This window comes from Megascapheus bottae, chromosome 3 (assembly GCF_031878675.1).
Source record: "Megascapheus bottae isolate mThoBot1 chromosome 3, mThoBot2.hap1, whole genome shotgun sequence".
NCBI classification, from domain to species: Eukaryota; Metazoa; Chordata; class Mammalia; order Rodentia; family Geomyidae; genus Megascapheus; species Megascapheus bottae.
The window spans coordinates 70860423-70882463 of NC_143511.1; the positions used below are offsets into that span (position 1 = coordinate 70860423).

The 22041-nt window shown below is 40.9% G+C and overlaps 1 pseudogene; it reads right to left on the minus strand.

The window, feature by feature from the left end:
• Window positions 1-5839: 5839 nt before the first annotated feature.
• LOC150065759 (U2 spliceosomal RNA) lies at window positions 5840-5955 on the minus strand (annotated as a pseudogene).
• Between the last annotated feature and the right edge of the window lie 16086 nt (window positions 5956-22041).

Sequence of the window (22041 nt, forward strand, 5' to 3'; positions counted from 1 at the left end):
CAATCAGCCATTTTACTGATACCTTGTCAACCAAGAGTCCAAGGGATTTGACTTTCTTCTCATGTATATCATCTGTCTTGAATGTGTATTCCATGGCATGCCTTCAGCCTGGAGTAGTTTGCTGTACACTCCCATCTGGGAAGTTCCTCCTTTGGTTCTTCAAATCAGAATGAATAGGTCTCTTCTCTTGGTATCACTGGGCCTCTTCCATAGCATTTGCATCACTGAGAGGGTAGAATTTGAATATGATCTATCAGTTCCTATGTCCATGCTTTTGTATGCTGGACTGTTTCATTGAAGTTTTTCTTTTGGATTTGGAATAATGATATATGATTTTTATTTTGCAATTGATATTTTTTCCTCTTAAAAAATCTAGATATATATTATTATATTAACCCTTTAATGCAGCACTATTGGCAGGTACTGATGGCTCATTGTAATCCTAGCTACTTAGAAGACTGAGATCTGAAGAACATGATTCGAAGCCTGTCCAGAAACTCTTATCTCCAATTAACTACCAGAAAACTGGAAGTGGTGCTGTAACTCAAGGTGGTAGAGCACTAGCTTTAAGGAAAAAAAAAAAAACCTCAATGACAGTGCCTAGGCCCTGAGTTCAAGCCCCATGACTGACAGGAAAAGTAAAAAGACTAGGGATATGGAGCAGATGGTAGAGAGTCTAAATAGCAAACTTGAGGCCATGCATGCAATCTGTAGTATCACTAAAACTCAAACAACAAAAATCCCATCTAAAAATCAGTGTTTCCTGAACAAAAGGTTAGATATCTACCATATATTCTAAGGCAGTACTTCTCAAACTTACTATACCTATAAGTCACATGAGATGATAAACTCCATATTTTAATTATGGATGAAGTTAGAGATCTAATTCTAACAAGCTTTTACAGTGATGTCTAGGTCAGCTGATGCCTGGTACACAGGGCATCACAAGGCTAAAGGCCATCTACTACGTAGAATAGATGTAGTTACTTTGAGTTTTCACAAGGGGGCGAAATAGGCAAACATTTCTACTACTTAGAACATCATTGAAAACATGCTTTTCAGCAGCTATTTTTTTTGCTTGTTTATTTCACAAGAAAATTTTATTATATCAATAGATTTGCCTTTAATCAATGCTTTATAAAGAATCCCCTAGGATTATGCTAGCAAAAACTGAAAAGATTCATTATGTCTGTCTTTGGAAATATCAAATAAGAATTACAAAAGGGAGAATGATGGGAACGTGACATTGATTAGGATGCAGTGTACATATAAGTTGACATGTTGAATTGTGTTCCATTTGCACAACTACTTAAGATAATAAAAAGTTTATTGAAAAACCCTATTACTAAAAGCATTGGATAAGAATGACATCCAAATAATAGTAATCAAGATAATTGCAATCATTCATTGGTATCCAGTAAATATGTGGGATAGCATACACAGATGTCTTCATTTAATCCTCAAAACAGTTACATGAAATAACTAATATGCTCATTTCACAGGTAAAGTACCTAGTGCCTAGAGAAGTTTGTTTAATTCTTGCCCAGGCATTGGAAGTTAAAATCAGGAAAATGGAATCTGAATATACTCATCTTTTCCCAAAGTATACACTCTTCTATTTGCTGCCTATTGAAAGTTTCATGATTTAAAGTAATAATCTATGATTTTATGTATTATACTAAGTTTTAATTGAGAAATGATTTGTACATCATAAAACTCACCATGAAAAGCACACAGTTCAGTGATGCTTCATATAACCACAAGTTGGTACAAACCATCACCATTATCTAATTCTAGGATAGTATTTTATATTACCGTCTAAAGTAACCATATACCATTTGTCCATGCCCTGAAAACTACTAGTCTACCTTCTGTCTCTAGATTTCTCTATTCACACTGTATGTAAATGTGATCATACGATGTGTGGCTTTTTATGTGTGGCTTCCTTCATTAAGTACACTGTTTTCATCCATTCATATGTAGCATGAATCAGTACCTCATTCCTCTTTATAAATAATACTCCATTGTATGATACATCACCCCTTGCTAATGACTGAGCTCATTAAAGGGTGAGAAAATGAATTGGAAGCTCAAGAAGAGGCCAGATATGAAGATGGAGACACACACACACACATACACACACACACACACACACATGCACACACACACACACACACACACAGTGGGAGGGGATGATGGCTGAAGACTCAGCCCCCAGGAGACTTAGGATCAGTTAGGATTCCATGAAGGGGCCTGAGAGCTTGGGGACACCAGGAAAAATGAGAAAAGGAATGAAGAGTCTTAAGAAGCATCAAGTGGCCAGCAGTGTTTGTTCTTAGGAGAGAGTGCATGTGGTATGCCTTGGTCATTGCCATTTTTATTCTGAGGGTTCATTGGAAAGTATGGTTGGGTAGTGTTTTGGGGATGAAGGAAGATTTCTTTAAGAAGCAGAGAAGGAGAAATGAAGAGATACTTTGTATTTATTACTTTTCTCAGAAAAATGTAGATTCAAGTCAAATGATTCTTTTGTGTGTGGAGGGGGAGGGGCTGGCACTGGGGTTTGAACTCACAGACTTTCACCTTTGCCTTTTTCTATTCAAGCCTGGTTCTTTACCACGTGACCCACATCTCTAATTCTGGCTTTTTGCTGGTTAATAACAGTTCAAAGCTGCCCAGGCTAGCTTTGAACTGCAATCCTCAGACCTCAGCCTTCTGAGTAGCTAGGATTACAAGAATAAACCATCAGTGTCCAATCAGGCGTCCATGATTTTGATTACTAAAATAACACATTAAAAATTATGATGCTGTATTTGTGACTGGCAGCCCAGATTCCACAATTGATGCTTACTGTGCATGGTACAAGTCACTCTTTATACATGGCAGCAACTAGACCCATAGTGTGACCCTCTGACGAAAGTATAGTCTGACATTCAATGACGCTAAACCATCTGCTGGCTATTACCCATTACTGAGTTACACCTATCCCAGCCTCACCTTAAAGTCAACTTTATTTCCCTGAACCTCAACCCAAACGAAAAACAGCCCTCTTGTTTAAGAGTCTAGAAAAAGAAATGAAATAACTCTTACTACATTGTAAGGTTGTTATTATTATTATTATCATTACTATTTGGTCACCATACTAGGGGCTTGAACTCAAGATTTGGACTCTGTCCCTTAGCATTTTCCTCTCAAGGCTGGCCTTCTACAACTTGAACAACACCTCTACTTCCAGCTTTTCTGTTTGTCTCATGGACTTCCTGTCTGGACTGACTCCAGACTCTGATTCTCAAATGTCAGCCTTCTAAATAGCTAGGATTACAGATGGAAATGAAAAATGCTGCTATTTCAGGTTATTATCAAATAAGGAATCACTTGTCTGGGTGGCTTTTGTACAATGAACAGCATTAGAAAAGCTCAGCCCTGCTGAGAGCACCGGATAAGAACAGGCCTTTCTTTCTCACCTGAGCCCTGCATTAGTGGAATAAGGAAATGCTGTGTGCATTTCTATACCAGAAAATGAGGGCCTTGTCCCCTAGTGAAAAAAGTGCAAGTTTCATCTCAACCTGAAGAATGATGTCTTTTTATGTTTCATGGGGATCAGAAGCCCTGCTCACAAGTGGAAAAGCAGACTTTGGCCCACCCCTGGGCAATCTGCAACCAGTATTGCCAGCCTTGCCAAGCCCAATGCTGACTTGAGACCACCAGTACCTGTGTCTTTGAGGATATTATTCTCTATGCCACCTCATATCACAGTAAGCATCCTGCGTGGATGGCACATTTCACAACACATTTCAAGAGCATTGTTTAAAAATAAGAAGCAAAAGGGCTGGGAGTGTGACCTAGTGATAGACACAAATTACACAAAATCCTGGGTACAATTCAATGAAAACTATAAAAGCCTCACGAAAGAAATTAACGAGGACACTAGGAAATGGAAAGACATCCCATGCTCATGGCTAGGGAGAACCAATATAGTGAAAATGGCTATACTGCCAAAATTGATATACAAATTCAATGCAATCCCCATCAAAATCCCAAAGACATTCTTTACGGAAATAGAAGATATAATCCAAAGATTCATATGGAATAAGAAATGACCTAGAATAGCCAAAACAATTCTAGGCAAAAAGAGCAATGCTGGTGGTATTACAATACCAGACTTCAAACTCTACTATGGAGCCATAATAACAAAAACTGCTTGGTATTGGCACAAAAACAGACCAGAAGATCAGTGGAACAGAATAGAAGACCCAGAAATAGAACTACATACCTATAGGCAACTTGTATTTGACAAAGGAGCCAAAGATATACAGTGGAACAAACACAGCCTATTTAATTATTGGTGCTGGCAAAACTGGGCAGCCACATGCAGAAAACTAAAAATTGACCCTAGCCTGTCACCATACACAAGCATTAACTCAAAGTGGATCAAAGACCTCAATGTCAGACCGGAAACCGTGAAACTGCTACATGATAAAATAGGAGAGACACTGGAACTCATAGGCATAGGCAAAAGATTCCTGAACAGAATCCCAAGGTCACAACAGATTGGAGAGAGACTTGATAAATGGGACTACCTAAAAATAAAAAGTTTCTGTACAGATAAAAACATAGTTGGAAAAGTAGAGAGAGAGCCAACCAACTGGGAAAAGATATTTACCAACAATACATCTAACAAATGCTTAATATCCAGTATCTACAGGGAACTCAAGAAACTAATCCCCCCAAAACCCAATAAACTATTCACTAAATGGGCAAGGGAACTAAAGAGAGACTTATCAGAAGAAGAGATTAAAATGGCAGAAAAGCATATGAGAAAATGTTCATCATCCATGGTCATAAAGGAAATGCAAATAAAAACAACCCTAAGATACCACCTTACTCCAACAAGAATGGCCAAGATTTTGAACTCAGACAATGACAGTTGCTGGTGGGGTTGTGGAGAAAAAGGAACCCTACTACACTGCTGGTGGGAATGCAGACTAGTTCAGCCACTCTGGAAAGCAGTGTGGAGGTTTCTTAAAGAACTGAAAATAGACCTTTCCTACGATCCTGCCATACCCTTCTGGGCATCTAGCCTAAACATCATGACCCAAGATATTACAAGGACACCTGCTCAGCTATGTTCATCTCTGCACTATTCACAGTAGCCAGGTGATGGAAACAATGCAGATGCCCTACTGCAGATGAATGGATACAGAAAATGTGGTATATATACACAATGGAATTCTACATAGCCAACAGACAAGATAAAATAATGGCATTCGCAGGGAAGTGGATGAACCTAGAGCGAATCATGTTGAGTGAGACAAGTCAAGACCTAAGGAAAAAAAGGTGCATGGTACCCCTAATATGTGGCTATTAAATCCAAAGAGTACAAGAGGAAGGACTCAATAACTGCATACCCAAAGCTATGGACATGGTAATGGAAATATAAACATAACTATATAGACATAAAAACCTATGACTCTATAGACATAATGTTTTCTTTCTTTTTTTTTTTTTGCCAGTCCTGGGGTTGAGCTCAGGGCCTGAGCACTGTCCTTGGACTTTCTCAAGGCTAGAGCTCTACCACTTGAGCCTCAGCACCACTTCTGGCTTTTTCCTATGTATGTGGTACCGAGGAATCGAACCCGGGTCTTCGTGCATGCTAGGCAAGCACTCAACCACTAGACCAAACTCCCAGCCCCAATGTTTTATTTCACAAATTAATATATTTCTATGACATACAAACCCTTAGCCTAATTTTGATTAAGTTCTAAATACTAAGTCCCAGTGATTGTAAACAGATTCCTTCCTTCAACACTTGTTTGTTAAACTTGTCATTTAAAATATGATGTAAAAATCAACATTAATAAATTCTTTAAAAAATGGATGAAATGAGCCTATCCCTAGCACTTTAACTGATAAGAACAGATACTACACTTGATCTTAGCCAAAAGCCTGAGAAGCAATTCCCTTTCACTTTAGAAAAAGGCAACTGGCAATATTTGTTACCAATGTTGGAAACATGTTTTCAAACAAAAATGAGAATTTTGCCATACTTGGTGTTTTGCCATCTGCACTTGACAACCTCACAACACCTAAGGATTTTTCTGTTAGAGTGGTACAGAGTTGTGATGTTGTAAACCATACCTGGCTCAACCCAACAGAGTAACATTTACACCTGGAACATTTATTATCTTATTGAATCCACCAACAGTTCTACAAGGTTCTTGTCCTGTGGCAGGACTGATGGGTTTCTTGCAAACACCAAGACTATTTCCCAGACTCCTCCACAGTAAAACAAGGTGACATGATTATGCTTTAGCTGTAAGTATATAAGTGACCACATTGCTACTTCCAGGGAGAGTGGGCTCTTCCATGCCTGATCCTCTTTTCTCCTCCATCATTCTTTTCTCCTGTATCATGTGTAGACCAATGCAGGATACAGACACTGTAAACATAGAAGGTGGACATAGTTGCATGGGTCACATCTGTTTTGGACTCCACGGGAAACTTCCATTGTGTGAAGGTACTGAGATGTGTGGAGTTCACCTTTTAGGGTACTTTGTGGTACTCACGCTGATCTTTGTCCCCATTCTCCAGGTGTAGAGGCTGAGTCTCAGCACGTTTGATCTGCCCAATGCAGCTTGAACCTTGCTTGTGGTGCTCCCAGGGATGGGAGGGGAAAGGCCCTGTCAGTCACAGGACTGAAAAGTTGGATGTGTGCACATGTGTGTGTGTGCATGTGTGGTTTTATTCCATCTATTTATGGGCTCTAAGATCCCTGAGGTCCTGCCTATCTTAAGCATGGAACAAGCAATATCAGTTCAAATACAACCCTGTACTTGATGCTCCGTTTGGGGCATTGCTGATGGAGAAGCAGAGGCTCAGAGACTGAAAGTCTCTCTGGTTGTGCCATGTTGCTGTCCAACAAGAGCCCTGCTCTTCCCTGAGATGTAGAGGATGGTGCAGATCAGGGAGAGAATGTAACTCAGTAAGATGCTACTTGTTCCCAGGGCTATCAATATCAGGAGCCTGGCACACACGGAAGGAAAACAATTTCAGATCAGCTTACTTTGCTGGGGACAGAGTCACCTCCCATCTTGTCATGCCAGCTACTTACTTGTCAGTAAAGGCTGGCTTGCCTTTCTCTCCTAACTGCGTGTTTGTGATGCCTGGGCCATGAGCGACAGGGTTGGTTTCTGTCATCCCAGCATACATCTATCCTTCTGCTGTTTGCACATTCAGAAATTAGCTGTTGGGGCTGGGAGTTTTGCCTAGTAGTAAGGTGCTTGCCTAGTATGCATGAAGACCAGGGTTCAATTCCTCGGTACCATATACATATAAAAAAGCCAGAAATGATGCTGTGGCTAAAGTGGCAGAGTGCAACCTTAAAGAAAAAGCCCAGGGACAGTGCTCAGGCCCTGAGTTCCACCTCCAGGACTGACAAAAAACAAAAAAGAAATTAGCTGTTAAATTGTTGTGGTTTATTATGAACACAATGACTCTTTGGGTCTGATTTACTCAGGAAAATGAGACCAGGCAGGAGAGACAGGTGGAGGTCAGATAACTTGTTGGTGGCATATTTAAACCCTTATTACATGCTCAGGTTATCTTATTGTTGCAGTATTATGTTCCCAGGAAAAGAGACCTGGAGACACTAAAGTTTATGCTCAAGATTTGTAAGGAGAGTAAAGCAGACAGGACTGTCCAGCAGAAGGTGAACTCTCATGGAATTGCAACCGACACCTCTGTTATCTCATGGGGAGCTTTGAGGTAGGATGACCTTTCAGAGACATTCCCACATGAGGCAAATGGCCCGACAATTTGTCTCCACCCTAGGACCCGTCATTATCCATGGGATGTACTCCGAGTGCAGTTGTAACAACAGGAATGCAAGAACAGTTTCCAGACAGTCTATTCTGTGCATGTGGTAGGAGGTAGAGAAGGGGAGAGGAGGAAAAGTGAGTGAGTGACTGCGCCCCCCCTCCAATCCCAGGTCCTGGAGGGGGTGTGGAAGGAGATCTCTTGCTATTGCACTTACTGACATGATTCACCATCATGCTGAGATCAGAGGTCATAAAGCTAGAGGAGGAAGATCATGTAGCCATTAGGTAGGGAAGCTCAGAGAACAATTCTAGCTTCTGCTTTAGAGTTCCAAGTGGATGGCAAACAAAACAGAGAGTACAGGTATGTTTACTCTTAAGGCTGGAGGACTTCCAGGTAAGGACTAGCCTGGGGGTGGGAGTGGGGAGTTGACCTCTAAAATTGTGTACTGGAGAGGACACAGAGGTGGTGAGGCCTGAAGGTGAGATGGGGAGAGCAGCTTGGAGGGTGACTCCTCTTTATCCAGAAGAACCCCTGCATGCTAGGAACACACTCTGGAGTCATTGGTGGTGTCCAGGCAGATGCTCTGAGCACCGGGGAGCCATAGAGTCTACAAGGCAAAATTGTGAAAGGGAGTCTGTGTAGGACAATCTACATAAGAATCAACAGGCTGGATGTCAGTGTCTCACGCCTGTAACCCTAGCAACTCAGGAGGCTGAGATCTGAGGATTGTGGTTGAAAGCCAGCCTAGAAAGGGAAGTCCATGGGACTCTTATCTCCAATTAACCACTAGAAAACTGAAGATGGCACTATGATTCAAAGTGATAGATGGCTAGCCTTGAGAAAAAGAGCTCAGGGATAATGCCCAGGCCCCAAGTTCAAGCTCCACAACAGACCAAAAAAAAAAAAAAAGAATCAGTAAGGTAGTATCTTGTGAATAATTTTCCCGCTATTTCCAACTTCTGTTGCCTTTGAGCTTTTCCACAGCTTTATAATTGTAGATAATTTGTGGTCATACAAGTGGTTTGGGCCCATAGACATGGAAATGTTTTGTCCAGTGGAGAGGCAATTGGTCATTGCATTGTGGATATTGACTAGCTTTTCATTCATTTATGAAATCATATCCATATTTTTGATGATCTTGTCTGTGTGTTTGTTGAGTGCTTCTTTGGTCTTATAACATTTTTCTGCCTCTCTGATTAATTTGTAAAATGAATTTTTGCCATCTGCTCATTAAGTAAGTGAGAGCAGGGAATAAAGAGGAAAAAAGTTCAGGCTCCTTCTCAGTTGAATTATGGGAAAATCAACCAGGGCAAGTTGGACTGCCATTGCCAGACTCTCAGAGACCATAGGTAGCGGGTGGTAGTGGGAGGATTGCTAAATATCTACTTTGAAACCACTTGCCAATCAGGACAGTTCTATTTTTGTCTGGTTTTGTCTTTTTTCTCAACAGATAAGAATTAATTAGAACCAAGATATCATTGGATAAACTGTCAACATAAAAGGTGTTGAAATCCTACCTAACTCTGTACCTGTGAATACAACCTTATTTAGAAAGATGGTCTGGGTTGAGGTTAAACTTGGGATAAGACCAATAGGATGAATTTTTATCCAGCATCATTGTGTCCTTATAAAAGGGGGTATCTGGAAACAGACAGGCGTGTACACAGGGAGAACACCATGCATAGATGCCACTGGAGATCAAGATCATGTATTTATGAGCAAGGGATGCCAGCTTGCCAACAAACCACCAACCTGGGTGGGGACTTTGATCTTGAACATCTAGCTTCAGAACTATGTGAGAATCAATGTATGAGAGAACAAATGAAATCACTATCTCTGCTATTGTAGCTGTGGGCAGATCCGTGGCTGCTTCATGCAAATGGAGAGTGGATGCCCTCTTCACCCCAAGGAGTGGAATTAAGTTCATTAAATACAGCCACCATTCAAATGGGAGGTGGGCCCTTCATCTCTTTGGTTGTAAAACTCTAAGGAAAATCTGAAATCCCAAATAGTACACCCAGCTGCAGCTTGCCATGGCATAATTACAGCTCTCCTATTTGTTGTCAGCAAAAGAGACCCTCACTGTGTCACTATATCATTGCCTGAATGGCACCCAGTTACTGTGCCCTTAATTTCTTAATCACAACTGTCAGAGATGGCACTTAATTAAGCACTCTTGGCAGCCTCCTGGCATCCAGTAGGTTCCCATGGTAATGACACAGTTTTCAAGTGGGGCTGGCTCTCCAGGCCTCTGCACATTCTCCAGGGTGGTTTGGGGTGACATGGGATCTTGACTTTTTCTGACTCTTATGCTGGCATTGGTTGATTTGAAACACTATTTTTGTGATACTTTGGTTGATCCAGTTTCCCAGCAAGAATCAGGATACTGAAGAGAGCCCAATGGTTCACAGACTAGGCCACTTTCTCTTCTTGTCTTGCAAAGGAACTCCTTAAAGATGCTTAGAGCCATGGAGGATGAGGGTGAGGAAGGTTATGTATGAGAAGAATCAGATTCCTGGTTCTCTGAGGCAGAAGAGTTGCCTGTTGGTCTTTTTCTTCAGCCATTTGGTACATTTCAGATGCCCTGCTGTCTCCGTCATTCCCTAGATTGATAATGCACTGGACTCAGATGGAAAATGCCAATCAGCTGTTTCCCAGTTGAATTCAAGTAAGTTCTCAAAGTCTGATGATGGAGAGGGCTGTGGAGGAGAGGCAGGAATAGAGAAGTAGGATTTTATTTGGCATCTACAATGCTCATCTGAGTGCACTGGGCATAAAGGGGTTCCTCTTCCTAAGGTGATAGTACCTTACTTCTCAACTTCCTTCTCTTTAAGCTTACAGACTCTACTTTTGAGACTCAGTTTGTCTTGAACCAAAACAAAGCCCAGGGCCATCCATCTTCTGTCCTATAAAAAATGATTCCTTTGTCTCCAGCTGCAGGGTCATGGAACCACCTCTGAGTTCTCCAGAATGTGTCTCGTATGGATTCCTTCATTAAACTGTCAGTCCTGCTGTCATCTCTCAGAAGGGAGCTCCTCTTCTACCTCTGAAGGCAACTACTGACCCCACAAGAGGAAAGGCCTCCATCTTGCTGCTGGCTGAGCACCCAGAGTGGGTCCACATAGAGGTTTCCACAGAGTGGTCCATGGAGAGACATCAGTTTCCCCTGGCTCATGAGGTATCCCTGGTGCCATTGTTGCAATGTCTGCCAGAGTTCTGGGCAGGACTGGGGAGGAGGCTTTCCCCACACTCTACAACATAGTTTGGAATCATTTCAGTTCCAGTTTAACCTATAAAGAAAATATATATTGATCTGTGTAAGCCATAGCCAACACCAAAACCCTAAGCCGATGCCAGCAACTGGTCTAATGGTGGCAAGTTCATGTTAGTGTAGATTTCATTGCCCCAGGGGTAAGTCAGGCTGAGATGGCAGAAAGTGATGGCTCCATTGTAGAGTTGTCTCTATTGCTTCTCCTCACAGAGGAGGTGATGTACAAGGCCCTTGCTTTTTCTTGACACAGAGCAGACACTATTAATTGTGCCCTTCTGACACTCAGACTTAATGGTGCCAGTCGCTTTGTGGATGCTTAGTAAATATTTATCCAAAAAAGTGCCTGCAAGACCAAATCTGTCTAGTCAATTGTGTTCTCAAAGCAGAAATCTCCACTGAATTTTTTTTCTTTTAACTAGGAAGAAGATTCCAGCATAGACAGGCTTATCTTTTAAATGAGTCTAGCTAAGGAAGCAGTAGCTTGGAAGGGACAAGCTGAAATGATAATAAAAGACTACCCGAGCACTCAGTTTCTGTTTTTGAGCCAGAAAGTGACTCTGAATGAGACTTTTTTTTCTGTTAGAAAGCATTTCTGATCCTTAACTTAGCTAATTATGTTTCAGTTATATTAAAAAAAGGCTACTCAAGAATGTGGAAATTGGCCAGAGCTGTGGATTTCTCAATCTAGGAGGAAACCCAGCCCGTGAACATGTTATTCACCTAACCTGGCCCCTCACCTCCCCCAAGGGGAGTTTCCAGCAACTTATTATCATGGAATCCCCCAAATCCATCAATCAAGGTCTACCTAGGAGACAGAAGCTACAATTTTTACTTCAGCGGGAAGAATTATTATATTAAGCCCATATTTGCGTACAACTTAGGATAAAGAGTGCTTTTCATGAGCCTGGTCTCACTCAAAATCATCACTTTTTCATTTATATAATGAAGCAAACACCTAATTGTTTAAAACTTGTGTGTGGAAAGCTATACATATACAGAGAAAGCTATCACATGGTATGAAAGGATAATTAATAGAAAAGAAAGCCCCCCCTTCAGCTCTGATTCTTGGTTCTTTTTTCCAGTAATTTTCTTTACAAGTATATGCCACATATAGGCTTGCATGTACACATAAATAATATATAGTAATACATACACACAAAACAGAAAATTACTCTAGTTTGTGTGTATATGTGTGTGCATGCATGCATGTGTGTATGTGTGCATGTGTGCATGTGTGCACACACGCATGCCAATACTTGGGCTTGAATTAGTTAGTAGCCTGGGCACTGTCCCTTAGCTATTTTGCTCAAGGCTAGCTCTCTGCTACTTGAGCCATAGCTCCACTTCCAGCCTTTTGGTGGTAAATTGGAAGTAAAGAGTCTTATGCACTTTTCTGCCCAACCTGGTTTCAAACCATGATCTTCACAGTAGGTAGGATTATAGGAATTAGACACTAGCGCTTGTCTTCTAGTTTCTTCTAATACTTCTGCAATATAGTTTTGTATATGCAGTAGAGCCACACAGAGCTCTAGTTACATTAGCAATATGACTTTAGGTTCGTGATAGAGATGATGAATTAATTGCTCATCTTGGTACTTGTCACTCCTCAATGGAGATTTGTGGAGGAAATGCATGAACACCTGCATACATGAGTGAATAATATAATAAGACACACACATTCTGATTCAGGTTTTCTGTCCTTAATTTCTGACATCTCTGATGACTTGAGGTGGTGCCCTCACACCAGCCTCATTGCAAGTGCAGGCAATGATGTTCCTGACAGGGGATGGGGCACCTAAGAAATGTCAAACTGCAAAGAGAAAGGAAAACCTCCCTCTAAGCAAGTGACAAGTGGAAAGGATCTTAAAAAAACAGGAAATACATTGATCCCTTCATGATAGAAACACTTTGCTATCTCTGTGGAGAAAAATCAATGAGAGTTTTAGAGGGAAAAGAGGAATCTCAGGCCTTCCTAGTATCCTGGCCTCAGGGAATATTTTGATGTGAGAAGGGAATGGTAATTCCCTGCCATTGGGGGTGTACTAGTCTACTTGGGGAGCAGTCCTGATGGTTTGACTGGAAAGTTTTCCAGAAAAACCTAAGGAGTTGCAGAGGAAGGAAGAAAGTGGCATTCGGTTCAAAACATTAGGAAGAACTGGGTAATCACAGGACATGGGATGCAGATGAGGACATTGACAGGGAAGCTGATGGAAGACCAGAAGCTCAGTCAATGAAGGCTGCCATTGAAATGAGCCCAGGAATGCAGCCCTGGGTGAAAGGCAAAGGATGTTAGTCTGTAGTGACTGTAGTGGATGGGTGAGGAGGAAGATGGTGACAAGAAACTTAGAGGAAGAGACCCCAGAGTGCAATGAAAGGAGAGTGATATGTCCACAGCTTGACCCAGGGCCAATCTGTTTTCCCTTCATATCTCAAGGATTTGTTCTTCAAGCTAAACAGAAAGGTAAGATAAAGAATTCACAGGAGGAGGAGTACCGGCCAAATAAAACTCAGGAAATGGTGAGAGCCAGGCCCAGAAGAGATACATTTTGGAAATTAAAGGAGCTACAACTTGATGAAACTATTCTAAAAAAAATTATAAGAATTGCTAAGAAAGGCATGCTGTCGTCCCACATACTAGAGGGTTCTTCTGGGTCTGTATGGAGCTTTTGTGTACATTAGAGAAACATATAGTCCTTTCTTCAAAATACTTTGCTTCTGGGGGCTGGAAGTTTGGCTTAGTGGTAGAGTGCTTGCCTTAGCATGCATGAATACCTGGGTTCATTTCCTCAGTACCATGTACATAGCAAAGCTGGAAGTGGTCCTGTGGCTCAAGTAGAGCACTAGCCTTGAGGAAAGCCCAAGGACAGTGCTCAGTCCTTGAGTTCAGTCCTCAGAACTGGCAAAAAATATACTTTGCTTCCATCTATTGGAAAATGGTTACAGTGATTTGCATGTATGTGTTTGTACATGCGTGCATGCGCACATGTGTACCCACACGTATGTGTAGGTACTGGAATGTGTATGAGGGCCTCAGTGCTCTCCCTTAGCTTTTTCTCTCAAGGTTGATATTCTACCACTTGAGCCAAAGTTGTACTTCTGGCTTTCTGCTGCTTCATCTGGGATGGCTTCAAACTTTGATCCTCAGATCTCAGACTCCTGAGTAGCTAGGATTACAGGCATGAGCTATCTACTGGAAACATTCAGAAAATATACTCAAATCTACTATCAGTGTCACATGTGCATACCTCCAAATTATGTGGGCTCTTATGTAATATGCGACCTACATACACTAACTGTGCTTATTGATAGTATTTCTCAATGCTGAGGTTATTTTTTATAGATTTATCTTTCTCCAGAACTCTTGAGTTTTGCATGGATTGTATGCTTAAAAATATTTCTGTCTCATGTGGGTGGTGTACTTCTCCTACTGACTCCATCCTCAGCCTCTCCTCTGTTCTACTCTGGAGGTTGACCACATTGTGAGCGTTATGGACAAGAAAGCTTCTAGCGTGGTTTTGCCAGTGAAAGTCACAACCAGGGGATGTAGAGAAAGGGATGACTTTATTCCCTTGCTCTGTACTTTCAAGTCACACTCTAGGTGTGGCCCTCTGGTGGTCCTCTCACTGTGCTTGTTCTAGTTTGTAGACATTCACATGGGGAGTGACAGCTCTCCTGTGTTTTAAGCCACAGGCTGTTATACCATCTGAGGTTGCTCTTCCTGAGTCTTTCCTGGTTTAGACAGGAAAGACAGCTATAAACAACAGCAGCAACAACAACAACAACAACCCAACAAAACTCTGAGATGGTGAGCTCTGAAAGAGAGATTTATTTTGGATCATGATTTCAGAGGTTGCAGTCCATGGTCGTTTGGCTCCATTGCTTTGGGCTTTGGGTGAAGCAGAAATTCATGACAGGGAGCACACTATGTAAAGCTTCCCTTCTCATGGCAGCCAAGAAGCACAGAGGGGTGTGTGTGTGTGTGTGTGTGTGTGTGTGTGTGTGTGTGTGTGTGTGTGTGTGTGTGTGTGTGGTGATGAGGGAGCCACTATCCCAATATCCATGTTAAAGGCATATCCCCAGTGACATTACTTTACTAGGTCTATTTCCTAAAGATTGTACCACCTCCCAAAAGTTCTACCTACTGGCAACCATGCCATTAGCACATGGTCTTTGGGGAACACCAGATCCCAACTCTTATGACTCCCTCATTCCTCTTGACCGTGAAGAGCCGTTCCCAATGTAAGTCTATCTGTGGGTCTCTGGCTGATACCTTCAAAGTTGTTTACGTTAATAGATCACTCAAAACAACCCCAAATAACAAATGCTTATAGTCATAATAGTAAACTCTAGGAGTAGCCAACTATATCAGGCTGTCCAATTTAACAAATAAGTGTATAAGAATGTATACAAATACATAGAAAAAAAGACTCAAAGTTGACATTTGTTTTCTATAGGATTGTGGCTGAGTCTAACTTAATTTATAGTTTTTATGTTTCCCCAATTGAAAAAAATAAAAAGATCGCATGTCATTAATGTAAAATCAATATATTTCATTTTTACTTTTAAAAAAGTCAGTCTTCTACTTAATGCTGCTATAAATGTCAGTTATAACAGTGCTGAAATAGTAACTTGGGCAGATACTCATTTTTAGTTGTATATTATCAAGATGCCTGTAGTTTAAATTACTTGAGCCTAGACATGGGTCTGTGCATGAATATGAGCACGTGTGTATGAGCAGGTGTCTGATAGTCTGACCTACTCTAGGGGAAGTCAGCTGTCCTAACCAATAATTGACACCCCAGAAGCAATTAGTTAGCATTTGAACAGATCCCAAAGACAGTAGCTACAGTCTCGTAGTTAATCACCATCAGAGATATTATAAATGAACATGAGTGCCCAAAATAAATGTATGTCTTGTTAGTCTCTGTGTGTAACCCAGAGACTTAGCTGCTTGAATAAAGTGTTTTCCTGATATATAGTAGGGTTTACCATTTCAGGGACAGTTATCACCCCAGAAAGTTCCATGGTTTGTTCCCTTAATGCTGGAATCTGAAACTGAGCTCCTGAATGGTTCTGAGGTGAGCCACAGAGGGCTACAAATCTGAGTACCTTCTGTGTTTGCCTTCAGAATGTCTGGTTTTGGTTAAACTTCTGTGTAAGATGGGATCAGAGAACCTTAAAAAAACAGAGGTTTTCTGATCCATTTTGTGTCTACTTGCCAATAAACGTTGCTTTAATAAATATCATGTGGCAAACGTTAGTATGAGACTTATGACTCATAAAAATCTGATAGCAAGGTTGTGGGAAAGTGGCTCACCACCCACCTCCCCTCACCTTTTTAGTTTGGCCAAGACTATAAGCCCAAAAGGCTCAGATGACTAAAATAGCTTAAGTGTATTTGCAGTCTAGAGCATTTGCTTTTAAAGTTGAGATATTTTCTCATAAGATGTGGGAAGACTGAACTGCAAAAGAGCAACTTGGGGATCAAATTAAGATGGGAAGCAGCTTTGTCCAGGTTACAGTGGAATTGCTAGAAGAAATGCAGCAGAAATGACATGTTCAGTCTTCCCCTCAAGGCCAATCTCTGGTTGTCCATTGTGCTATGTTTTTGTGGAATTTCTGACCCTTATGCTTCAGACCAGCATGTTATATGTAGAAAATAAGGTAAATGAGAGCTGCAATTGGGTCCCTTCCCTAAAGGTGGCATGACCAGACAAAGATGGCAGACTTTTGTGGTAAATGGAAGTGGAAGAAATGATTTGAAAATTGTTTCAGATCCCTTTGGAGGACCCTTTAGTATCTACAAAAGATAGTACATAGAAGTAAGCCATTTAAGGATGGGTACATCTCATACCTGTAGTCCCAGCCACTTGGAAGGTTGAGATCTAGAGAACTGAGGGTCTGGGCCAAGACAAGTGTAAAAGTTTCTAGAGGTAGATCTCAAGTTCAAACTTGAACTCAGAATTGAAAAATAAAAAGGAATGACCAGGAATGGTAGGCAGTCCTTTTACTTGCAGACTGAGCTTGCTTGACATTTTTTTTTTTAGTGTGGGCTACTGTTAATTTCTGTGGAAAGCACGGGCTAGAAAGTCAGTCACATATAGTTAATACCTTACTCAAAGTCTGTCTTTGGTCTGAAATTATTGAAACAACTGAATACTCTAGCATATTTGATAAAACATTTTATGGGCAATTCTGTCTGTCACATATCCATCTATCATCTATTTATCTATCAGTTTCTATTGGCATGATATGACCAGCCTATTGAACAGGACGAACTTTACTTTTTCTTATCATTGCCCCTTTAACCTCCTCTGTTGGACAGTTTCTTTTCATCCTTGGATGAAATTTGGGACTGCACTGGTAGATTTTCTAGTCAATCTCAGGTATTTATGCATTTTCTAACTTTCCAGGCATTTGGTTCAACTTCCCCATGGAAGTTTCTGACTCTTACAGCTTTGACCTGTGTCAGGCAGGAGACTGGCACTGGGGAAAAAAGGACATTTAGCATCCAGAAATTGTACTGTTATTGTTGTTTGTTTCAGTTTTGGTTGATCATGTGGCTTGAACATGGAGCCTGAGCACTAATCCTGACCTTTCTTTCTTTGCTCAGGGCCAGCACTGCACCACTTGAGCCACAGATCCATTTCCAGTTTTCTGGTGGGTAACTGGAAATAAGAATATCATAAACTGTCCCACCCTGGTTGGCTTCAAATTGCAATCCTCAGATCTCAGCCTCCTGACTGGTAAGGGTTACAGGAGTGAGCCACCAATGACTGGCAAGACCTATAGTTAAAAAAATATTTTCTTGCTCTTCTACTTTTTACACTTTGTTCCAGAATAGGTTAGATTAGAAAGCAAGCAGGAGACCAGGAGTTTGGCCTAGTGGTAGAATGCTTGCCTAGCATGCTCGAAGATCCGGGTTCGAGTCCTCAATACCACATACATAGAGAAAGCTAGAAGTGGTGCTGTGGCTCAAGTGGTAGAGCTCTAGCCTTGAGAAAACCCAAAGAGAGTGCGCAGGCCCTGAGTTCAAGCCCAAGACTGGCCAAAAATAAAGCAAACATGCAAGCAAGCAAGCAGGGAATGGAGGATAGGGGTAGGAGTGTCATGATTGTAATTATACTAGTTTCCCCTGGGGGTACCAGTGGACAAATGTCAATCCTTACTGGCTGGTTTTCTAGGACCCTCTTACTATATACTTGTCTGATGTGATATAGTCTTAGGCCATCCTCTAGCCTCAATGGATCCCTCCAACTCCTCTGGTGGAATCAGTTCATCCCTTCAGGTAACCTGAATTGTTTTCTCATTGGAGGAATCCATAATGAACATCTGGCAAGGTAGTACATATGCATCATTGCCCTTCTATAGTCTTTAAATGTAAGCTATTTCAGTGCAGTCCCTTTCCCTTTCCTAGTAGTGACTCCTCTGGCTATTTAGCCAGTACGTCGTATTTTGACCATCAGAAGTATGGAGTAGCACAAGATTTAGTCATTCAACTTCCAGATTCATTACCTATCAAGCTCTTTAAGATCTGAAATCTGGCCTCTGCGGTCTTAAAATAAAAACAATTTCCTTGCTCCTTTTCTATTCCTCTAGGGCAAAGGAAGGAAAAAAATGCCATAGCAGAGTTTGACTTCTAAAGAACTCCCCCCATTCCCTTTCCAGTTATTGGGACAAATCTTCAAGCACCCGGCCTTGCTCTTTTGAGTGCCAAGCAAAGTGAGGCAAAGCTGGCTTCACATTTCTATCACATTCTATCTAGGTGGGCCACCCTGTTGTTCTAAGCCAAAATTCTGTGATAAAAGGAAAAGGCAGTTTAACATCCTGTAATTCTAACCACACACACTTATTTGGAGACAGTTCTGTTTAAAATGAGACATTCCAGAGTCACTATGATTCAGATTCTACTATAAAGGAAGGAGGTGGTGATGTCTGTCAAAAATCCATCAGCCCAGCATCATCACATTCACTGTGATTCCCTGTGAACTCGGAGACTTAAACACATTCAATCTGTAGGACTCCGTAGCTTTGGGAACTTCCTCAGAGACCTTTGTTTTGCATCAACTGCCAAATCTTTTCTGTGGATAGCCTAAACAAAAAAGAGCTAGCCCAGCCATTTCTCTGAGATCCACAGTAGGAAGGAGAAGGCCCCTTACATTATAGTCTTTGTAGGACTCTGACCTAACTCTCTGGGCTCTCATATAATGAGCAATCAAATATCATGTCCTTTCAGTTACCTTTTAGAGCAAACCAAAGGGAGAAATAACCTACTGATATTGGTTAGTGGAACGCAGCCAGTTGGGAACTGGGGCCTCAGAGCTCAGGTTCCATGCCCCTGCTTCATCTTGTGGCTGAATTACTCTGGCTCTTTGTTCTGCAGTTGTTCAGTCTCAGGGTCTTTAGAACGGGGTATCTACCAGACAAATTCATCTGTCCCTTTTTAATGCCCACCAGCTCCTAAAGTTAATTTTGATGAATCATCAGACTTAGCATTGGGAAAGACAAGGAGAAGTGAAGGACTGAATGATTTGCTTACTTGCTTTACTGGGAGCTGATGAAAATCTCAGAGAATAGGAAGGTGTTTGAGTTAGCTCGGTTCACTGCCACCTCTACCATTCTCCTCTCTTCATGGTTAGACAACTGAGTTCCAACCTTAGAAAAATTGCAACAGATTCAAGAGCTTACTTAGCCTATCCCAAACAGTTTCTGTGACTTCCTTAGGGTAACATAAACCAATGGCCTTGAACTCTACCCTGGAGGTAGGTAAAAGAAACCAAAGACACAGTCAGAATGACTTTGTGAGACATTGTTCTTTAGAGACAATCTGCAGTTTTTTTTTAATGTTGCAAAAGGACTTAGGACGGCTTATCTCTTGGGCAAGTGGCCTAGTCTTTTGCTTAGCTCTTACTCCAAATAACAGACCTCAAGACTGGAATGATCCTAAATGATTCTCTGCGTTATTAGCCAAACCCCAACTGGTCTTTGTCAGTTATAGCTACTAAAAATGAAGAACTGCAGTAGCTCCACAAGAAAAAGGTTATTGGGTTACTGTATTTTTAGAATTGATTTGACTATTAAAAAGCTGCAAAGCTAGCAATGCATTTTGAAATGGCATGTTGGTTGACAGAGCTTATTATCTATCATTCTTGGTTCTTTTTTTCCTTTTGTTTTTGAGACTTAAATTTTATAAAAAATAAAATATATTATGTTGTACATGAAAAATATTGTATACTTTTACAAGAAACTTAAATGACATTTTATTGCAAGACTATCAATAGTTACAATGCTATTATCTGTGCTCAATGTAGAGAATAAAAAATTTAAAAAGTCCAAAATTCTGATAAATGAAAGTGAAATGTTTGTTTGCTTTTGGTTTTTTGTTTATTTGTACATTTGTTTGTTTGTATGTTTTGCTCAAAGTCTGGGCATTGTCCCTGAGACTCTCTGTGTTCAAGGCTAGTGCTCTACCACTTGAGCCATAATATCACTTTGGATTTTTTTCTGAGTAGTTTATTGAAGATAAGAGTCTCATGGACTTTTCTGCCCAGGCTGACATTGAACTGCTGTCCTCAGATCTCAGCCTTTTGAGTAGCTAGGCTTATGTGTGTGAGCCACTAGCGCCTGGCTGAAATGTTTTTTTTTTTTAACAACTGATTTGCTAACAACCAATTTCTGGGTTTCAATTAAGGACATGTCCTTAGAATAGACTTAGAGCAGAGAGTTACTCTTCCCTACCTCCTCTACAAACATGCACTGTGATCACGAGATACAATAATCATAACCAAATAACACCTGCTTTCACAATTCTCCCAAATGGCAGCATTTAGAAAAGGAGTTGTGCATCTTCTGTATATCCCTGCCCTGCCCCATCCCAGCTGCTCCCAGCATCCTGCACCACCCCTTCCCCTCCCTTCCTGTCCTCTCCTTTCCCCTTCCCTTCCCTTCCTTTCCCTCTCCATCCCCTTTCCTGCTTTTCTTTGTTTCCTCCCAAGACTCGCCTGTGTCTAGTTGCACAATGATTATTTATTGGTTCAATCAAAGAATGCATAAATAATGGTTCCCAATTTACTTTCAAGAAAAGGGCATGCAAAGTCTCCATTACAATAAGATATCAGCTCACAATTTTTATTAAAAAGATAAGAGACAAAAAAAATTGGGAAAAAAGGGTACCCTTGTACAATGTTGGTGAGAAAGAAACATGGTACAACCATTATGAAAAACAGAATGGAGGTACTCCTATGCTGCCAAATTAAAAATAGTACTGCCTTGTGACCTATCGATCACATTACTGGATATATATATATATATATATATACACACACACACATATGTATATATATATATATATATACATCTCCTAAGGAAATATAATCACTATGGTGAAGAGGTATCTACATCCCAATATTTGTTGTAGAATTATTATAATAGTTAAAATAGGGAATCGACCCTAAGTGTTTATCAGTAGATGAATAGTGAATAAAACTGTGGTTTCTTTACCTTTTATATAGGAATTTTATTCGGCCTTTAAAAAAAGAACTTCTGGAATTTGTGATAACATGGATGAATTCGGAAGGCAGTATGTTAAGTGCTCAGAAAAAAAATACTACGTGTCATTTGCACATGAAATCTTTGGGGACCGTAGTCTCTAGGGGTAGGAAAGGTGAAGAAATAGGGAGAGGTAAGGCCAAAGTAGACACAATGGCACAGTGTAGAATAAGGTCAGTTTAGAGACAGAATGTATTGTTGCTAACTGCAAGCTAGGGCAGGGTGATGAGATACGGGAGCTGAAGAAATGAGAAAAACACATAGAAAGAAGCAGAAGCAGTGGGGACCAAGGAGCCTAAGGCTCACCCGCTCTTGAGCCTGCAAGCAAGTTTATTTATTAGGTTTAGCACAGAGACGGTTACCATAGGTATGTACAAAAAAAAGCATCTATATTGTTATTATAATCA